Source organism: Equus przewalskii, chromosome 20 (assembly GCF_037783145.1).
Source record: "Equus przewalskii isolate Varuska chromosome 20, EquPr2, whole genome shotgun sequence".
In the NCBI taxonomy this organism is placed as follows: Eukaryota; Metazoa; Chordata; class Mammalia; order Perissodactyla; family Equidae; genus Equus; species Equus przewalskii.
In genome coordinates, this window is record NC_091850.1 from 26073585 (window position 1) to 26081708 (window position 8124).

General features: G+C 39.4%; 1 long non-coding RNA gene across 1 annotated transcript in view; it reads left to right on the top strand.

Moving 5' to 3' along the window:
* Nucleotides 1–7602, top strand: part of LOC139077825 (uncharacterized) — a 28828-nt gene extending 21226 nt beyond the window's left edge. The window contains exon 2 of the long non-coding RNA XR_011530350.1: nt 4663–7602. This is a non-coding gene — a long non-coding RNA (uncharacterized lncRNA). The remainder of the gene's footprint in view (nt 1–4662) is intronic.
* Nucleotides 7603–8124: the final 522 nt, after the last annotated feature.

Sequence of the window (8124 nt, forward strand, 5' to 3'; positions counted from 1 at the left end):
CCTGGTACCTGTGATTGTGACCTTACTTAGAAATAGGGTCTTTGTAGATGTGATCAACTTAAGTTGAGACTATTAGAGTGAGCCCGGATCAAATATGACTGAGGTCATTATGCAAAGAGGAATGCCATGTGGCAACAGAGGCAAAGATTGGAGTGAGGCAGCTGCAAGCCAAAGAATGCCAGGAGTTGATGGCAATCTCCAGAACCTAGGAAGAGACAAGGAAAGATTCTCCCCAGTAAGTTTCAGAGGGAGCATGGCCCAGCCAACAGCTTGATTTTAGACATCTAGCCTCTAGAACTGTGAGGCACAAATTTCCGTTGTTTGATACTGGTCAGTTTGTGGTGCTTTGTTACGGCATACCTAGGAAATTAATACAGACACTATGCATCCCTTAGCACAACACTTTATAACAAGAACTTAGCCTTCTCAGAGCACCAAATGGTGCTTCACAATTTAAAAACCATTCCCAGCTATTCGCACTCAGTTCCACTGCATTAGGACAAATTCAGTCTGGGATAGTGACCGACATATAAATATCCTTCCCCTGCTTGAATACTGTCCATGAAGAAAGGCTTCTTACATCATGATTCAGAGAACTCCCTCTCTGGCACAACTGTGGCTGTTCAAAGTTTCTTCCTCATGAAGCAACTTGCCTTCCTCTCACATCCATCCATTAATACTAGGTTTGTCTTTTTGAGGGCACTCAGGATGAGTCTAATTCCTCTCTCACGTGACAGGCTTTTAAACATTTAAAATCAGACAGATAACCCCCACACCCTCTTTATCCTAAAAATTTCAACTGTTCCTCATAGATTATGCTTCAAAAACCTTTCACCATCTCTACTGGACAGACATCAGTGAATCAGTGTCCCTGCAAGTGTAGCATCAAGAACTGAGGCCAAAGTCCCCATGCCAACTCCTCAGAATAGATGAAAGCAGGGCCAGCTCTTCTGCAGTCATGGATACTTCTGCAACAGAAGAATACTACTATTATAGCCCAAATTGCCATTCAATGAGGTAAATCTTGACAAATGGAAGAACCCTTTATTCTGATTAGAATCTTGATAGATTTGGGGCAGAACAAATTTTGGAGCCCACCAATTTTTCCGCGGGAAGATAGAGAGCTCCCAAAAAGTTTAGAGGTATGTGATGGCAAAACAAGTATGTAAGTATCTACTCCACAGAATAAGAGCCCAAAGTGTTGCAGCAAGTTACAAACATGGGCCAAATAAAACAACATCAAATTGAATGCAAATAAATAAGAAACCCAGCACCTCGGATTTTAAAATATATACTTGCTATGGACTGAATTGTGCCCCCTCAAATTTGTATGTTGAAGCCCTATCGCCTCACCGCTCCCCCCGCCCCCCACTATGGTTATATTTGGAGACAGGGCTTTTAGAAGATAACTAAGGTTAAATGAAGTCTTAAGGACAGAATCCTAATAGGATAAGATTGATGGCCTTATAAAAAGAGGAAAAGAGTGCCCCCTCTCTCTATTTCTGTCTCTCTAGCTGTCTCTCTCCTCCCATGTGCACACACTTAGGAAAGGCCATGTGATAATACAGCAAGAAGGTGGCCATCTGTAAAGCAGGAAGAGAGATCTCACCAGGAACCAAATCAGCCAGCACCTTGGTCTTGGAATTGCCAGCCTCTAGAACTGTGAGAAGTAAATTTCTGTTGTTTAAGCCACCTAGACTATGATGTTTTGTTATGGCAGCGTGATCTGACTAACACAATACCAATACAGGATGAAGAAACAAGATAAACAGCAAAGGGTGACAAAGACTCAAGAGCTTCTCCTCAAAAACTCTATATGAATTGCAAATTTTTTCAAGCTATTCCAAAAGGTAGTGTGGCCAAAGGTGGCCTTACACAGGTGTAACCCAAATGTCAGCTGGGCCCTATCTCTTCGTTAGATTTAGAAGAGCTTGCATTGAACTGCCGATTTTTAAGCTGCTTACATCTAAATGCTTCCCTGGATTTTTCTGCATTCCTAAAACTCATGAGCTCATATTCTCATAACCCCTCAGCCTCCCAGCTCCTACATCCACACTTCGGTCTCTGCTTTGCCTTGAGACAACCAACCATCTCTAGCCGTTAATGCCACATCTCAAAGGTCATAGGTACAGCAAACTTCATGGATGTGCAACCAGTACAGTCCTACAGGGTCCCGCACTCAGAAGGACCTGAGTTTTATGCCCTGTAGTAGCCATCTTGAAATTCTTAATTGTTCTATCCTTGAATCTGTATTTCTTAAGTGAAGTCTGATGGGACAATGGAGCATGCACCTCCTAAACAGCTCAGCAGAAGCTCCCAGAGGAATTGAGCTCCTGTAGCTACAATGCTAACCAATTTGACTTCTTTTTTTAAAATAATTTTTATTTAATTAACTTTTGAGGTAACATTGGTTTATAAAATTATATAAATTTCAGATGTACATCATTATATTTCAGCTTCTGTGTAGACTACATCATGTTCACTAACCAAAGTCTAATTGCCATCCATCATTATGCCCAGGTGCCCTTTTACCCCTTTCGTCCTCCCCCGACCTTCTCCTCTGGTATTCACCAATCTATTCTCTGTGGTTATGTGTTTGTCTGTTGTTTTGTCTTCCACATATGAGTGAAATCGTATGGTATTTGGTTTTATCTGTCTGACATTTCGCTTAGCATAATGCTCTCAAGGTCCATCCATGTTGTCAGAATGACAAGATTTCATGTTTTTTATGGCTGAATAGTATCCCACTCGTATATTTACGGCATCCTCTTTATCTGTTCATCCTCTTGATGGGCACGTAGGTTGTTTCCAAGTCTAGGCTGTTGTGAATAATGCTGCAATGAACATAGGGGTGCATAGATCTTTTCAAATTAGTGGTTCATGTCCTTTGGATAAACACCCAGAAGTGGAATAGCTGCATCATATGGTAATTCTATTTTTAATTTTTTGAGAAATCTAGAAGAAAACAGAGGCTACACTCGTTGACATCAGTCTCAGCAGTATCTTTTTAAACATCATGTCCCCTCAGGCAAGGGAAACAAAAGAAAAAATAAACAAGTGGGACTACATCAAACTAAAAGGCTTCTGCACAGCAAAGGAAACCATCAACAAAGCAAAAAGACAAACCTAACAATTGGGAGAATATATCTGCAAATCATATATCTGATGAGGGATTAATATCCAAAATTTATAAAGAACTCATACAACTCAACAACAAAAAAACACATAACTCAATTATAAAATAGGCAAAGGATCTGAACAGACATTTTTCCAAAGAAGATATACAGATGGTCAGCAGGCACATGATAACCAATTCGGTAAATTACACCTATCTTTCCTTTCCCTCATGTTACAATCCCTCAGTCCCCATTTCTGTTACCTAGTCACTTCCTAAATAAGTTGCCTACACACAAGCTCCTGTTTCAAGCTTTGTTTTCCAAGGAAGGGGAAACCAAGGCTAAGGCAGCTGTGACACCAGACGCTAGGACTTAGTGTCCCTAGAATACGGACCCTCAGGAAGTAATAATAAAGTGAGGCCACTTGTGTGACTTTCCTAAGTTCCTGTCCACCTATCCTTTCAAATAGTTAATATGAATCATATATTTATTGATATATATTCAACAACATTACAGAACGTGTTCTATTTATGCCGTGTTAAAATGTGTAGATGGCAACATAATTGATGATCTTACAAGCTTGTCAAATGTACGTCTAATGCTCGCATAACTATAAACTGTGACCCTAACATTTAAGACCAATTATCATGATAAGATACTAAGAAAAAGGGAAAGAAAGAAAAATTGTATTTTTATGAAAAGTCAGGGGCCAGCCCCATGGCCCAGTGTTTAAGTTCACATGCTCTGCTTCAGTGGTCCTGGGTTTTGCCAGTTCCAATCCTGGGCGCGGACATGGCACCGCTCATCAGGCCATGCTGAGGCGGCATCCCACATGCCACAACTAGAAGGACCCACAACTAAAAATACACAGCTATGTACTGGGGGAACTTTGGGGAGAAAAAGGAAAAATAAAATCTTTAAAAAAAAGTCAAATTTAAGAAATTTGTGAATAAGACAAAAAACGGACTAAAAGGAGATGTGCTCTGAGTGAAAAAGCAGGTTTGTTAGAAGGAAAGAATCAGTAAGTTAAATAAAACATTTATTTGATTATAGAATTAATAGAAGTTAGATAACTTGTAGCAATGAAATGGTTTGAGGTTCAAATAGATTCCTTTTAAAATGTTAACTAGTACCAAGGTGACTTCCCCTATGCATCCCACTGCAGCAAGTCCAGAGCAAATAAACTAATTTCCTTCTTCCTGGCTCTTTCTGGTCAAAACAGACAAACAGGGCTTTATAGAGAGCAGTACAAACTACAAAACAGAAATGAGTTCCGATTCGCGCAGGCCTTCCTCGAGTTGGACAACTTTGCTTACGTCATTTTTATCAGATTAGATCTGAATTCATCTAACGAATAGGAAACGTTCAGAAACACAGTGCAATGGAAATGATTTTTCAAAATAAGTTTTCTGTGAATGCAAAGCAATATTTGACACTTGTTTTAGTTATTTATTGTTGTTATTCATTATTATGAATCCCCTCAAAGCTTAGTGACTTAAAACAACAGAAACAGTTTATTGAGCTTTCATATCTTCAATTTTGACAGGCATCTGTGCAGAAGGTCCACCTCTGCCCACGTGGCATCAGCTCAACCGGGGACTACAGCATCACTTCCAAGATGATTCACTCACATGACTGCCAATTCAGTGCTGTGTAGACTGGGAGTTCAGCCTTGCATGCTGATGTCTGGAGCAAGAGTCCCAAGACGAAGATGCCAAAAAATCGCATTTTCTGATTTAGCATTCGAGGATACAAAGTGTCACTACCACTGACAAGCAGCTTCAAGCGGAGGGAACAAAGATCCCATTCCTCGACGGGAGCAGCGTCAAAGCTGAGTTGCAAGAAGAGCGTATGGACTAGAATGTATTGTTGCAGTCACCACTATCACAAGAGCGAATAAGGGAGAGACTTTCTGAAGGGCTGGTTTCATGTGAAAATCCTTTTGACAATAATATTTGGCACATTATTCTTCTAAAAAAAGTGCAGGCCTAAATATACCAAGAAAATAAAACAAATTACAGTCTCTGAATTCATGGGATTTGCAAAAATCAGAAGAAATCAACTTGAGCAGAAGCTGAAAGGAGCACTAGCACTTGCTAATGTGACCTTGCCGAGTTTCTGAACGTCTATAAACCCTAAGTGCCTCATCTCTAGATTGAAATTAATTCCATTGTGACAGTTGGGAGAATAGAATAAAATATTTTATGTAAAGCACAAAACCAGCAAATGCATTTGAATAACATTATTTACCTTCTTCCTTGAGCATTGCGTTTCATTGGCTATTACCACCAACACTTGAGATCCACAATGTGATAAATTAATTAATAAATATGAAAGGTGATCATTTTTAGAATTACATTTCATTGAGAAAATTCTACATACTGGGCTGTGGACTGATGTATGGTAAATTATCTTCATTACCTATTAAGCAAATATTTCATCTTAAAAAAACTCATTGAACAAGTCAAATGCTGTGTGGGTACACTTTAGTCATGGCTTAAATATTCAGAGACAAGATGTTGCCTACCCAAGAAAAACACAATTAAGAAAGCCTTGGGGAAAAGTAAAATTAAAAACAAAAATAGAAAACAGCCCGCTTTGCTTCCAGCAAAAGCAGGAAATGGGTTGTGTAAAGGAAATCACCAAAATGTGACATGGAAGACACTTAAAGTACCTCTGTCAAATTAGAACCCACTAAATTATTGTGATGTGTATCATAATATATTCATTGAACCTTACAAGCAGTAAAAATAGTCAAAATATTTGTGTATTTTTTACTATTTAATCACAATTAAAGAAATATAAATAATGTTAAACCGAAAAAGATTAAGGAAAGAGCAAGAAGAATGATTAAAGTTTTGAAAAATGGTAGCTAAGAAGGAAAGTTTGACATAAAATTTATGCAATTTGGTTAAAAGGAAAAGATAGCCAAGGACTTATTAATAATTGCTTACAAATATACAAAGAATATCTAAAGAAATTCCTGCCTTTCTTTTGCTTACCCCCAAAGTGTTAATAAAGGGGCTTAATTAGTGACAAAGGTTTAAGTGCAATGGTTTTTAAGCACCCGAGACAAGCTACAGAATCAGGTTTACAACCAGTTTCGATGTTTTCTAGCTATGAATCATGAACTTGACTGATAGTGCCTACCAATACACTTTATTCCAGAAACTAGAATCCTATGGGAAAAAATTTATTACTCTAGGAGAAAATTACTAATGGCCTGATTGTTTAAGTAACAAAATAGATAAAGGGCCATTCTCTTGGCAGTCCCTGTGAGAATTCATTTTGTAGAGGGACACGCATTTGTTAAAAGTCGTTGGTAGTCATGGCTGTGGAGGAGAGAGGGGGATGGTAAGGGACATGGGGGTGTACGAGGTGACAAGGGGCAGGAGGGATTTGTTTGCTGCTTCTGGGAGGAAGGAGAAGATGGGTGGGGTGGGGAGTGTCAGTCATGACACCAACAAGAGACCAAACTATGTGAGCCTGCCCTTGACACACCACATCATCAGTACATTTTTTAAAACTTGATAATGGAATATTATTCAGCCTTCAAAGAGAAGGAAATCTGGGGCCAGCCTGGTCATATAGTGGTTAAGTTCACGTACTCTGCTTTATCGGCATGGGGTTTGCTGGTTCAGATCCTAGGTGTGGACCTGCTCACTGCTCCTCAGGCCATGCTGTGGTGGCATTCCCACTTGCAAAATAGAGGAGGATTGGCATGGTTGTTAGCTCAGGGCCAATCTTCCTCACACACACAAAAATATATAAAACAAATGAACAATAGGGGCCAGTTTGGTGCCACAGTGGTTGAGTTCACTCACTCTGCCTTGGCAGCCTAGAGGTCCATAGGTTCAGATCCTGGGCTCAGACCTACACACCACTCATTGGGCCATGTTGTGGTGGCATCTCACATAGAAGAACTAGAAGGACTTACAACTAGGATATACAACTATGTACTGGGGCTTTGGGGAGAAAAAATAAACAAATGAAAAATAAAAAGAAGGAAATCCTGTCATTTGTGATGATATGGATAAACCTAAAGGGCCTTATGCTAAGTAAAATAAGCCAGACAGGGAAGGCAAATACCCTATGGTATCACCTATGTGTGGAATCTAAGAAGAAAGTCAAGCTCATAGAAACAGGAAGTAGAAAAGTGATCACCAAGGGCTGGGGGTTAGGGAAATAGGGAGAGGCTGGTAAAAACGTGCAACCTTTCAGCTGCATAAGGTCGGAGCGTCTAATGTAAAACTTGCGACTAAGGTTGATAACATCGTTACTGTGTGTAATTGAAATCTGCAAAAAGAGAAGAACTTAGATGTTCACCCTCCCCCAAACAGGTAAATACGGGAGGTGATGTATGTGTTAATTAACTTGATGGGGAGAATGCTTTCATAATGTATATGTATATTAAATCATCACATTGTACAATTTAAATCTTACAATTTTGTCAATTATACTTCAATAAAGCTGGGGGGAAAAGAAACAACTTTACAAAATGCTTGCTTGGATTGGAGTAAACAGATTTCTTATGAAAACGGTTGATGAAAGCTGAGATTTGCATCCAAGGTGCCGTGGGGGCTGATGTACCCAGTGACTCACTGAGGGCTGCGTGGCCGGTGGAGGGAGTGGCTGCCGGGGGTGCAGTCAATAAGGGGAGGAGGGGTTGTCTGTAGAAGATTTAAAGAAGTTAGTAAAACCAACTGAGTGTCTGCTTTGGCTAGGGATTCTAGACAACATGAGTGATACGATACTCCTGGAAAAAACTTTTTTTGTTGTTGGTCTAAGTTCTAAATCTAAACAACTGCCGTTATTACTGTTGAAATTTAATAACGTATAAGCTACAAATTGGCACGTTTTTATTACTTATCTTTTAATAAGCATTGTGTTCTACATGGAAATGAATTTGGAGAAATCCCAGTTAAACCATCAACCCCAACACACGTAGATTTGGTGTCATGCATTCGTTTCAAGACTAAGAACTCAGTTTCTATTTCTTCAATTTTAA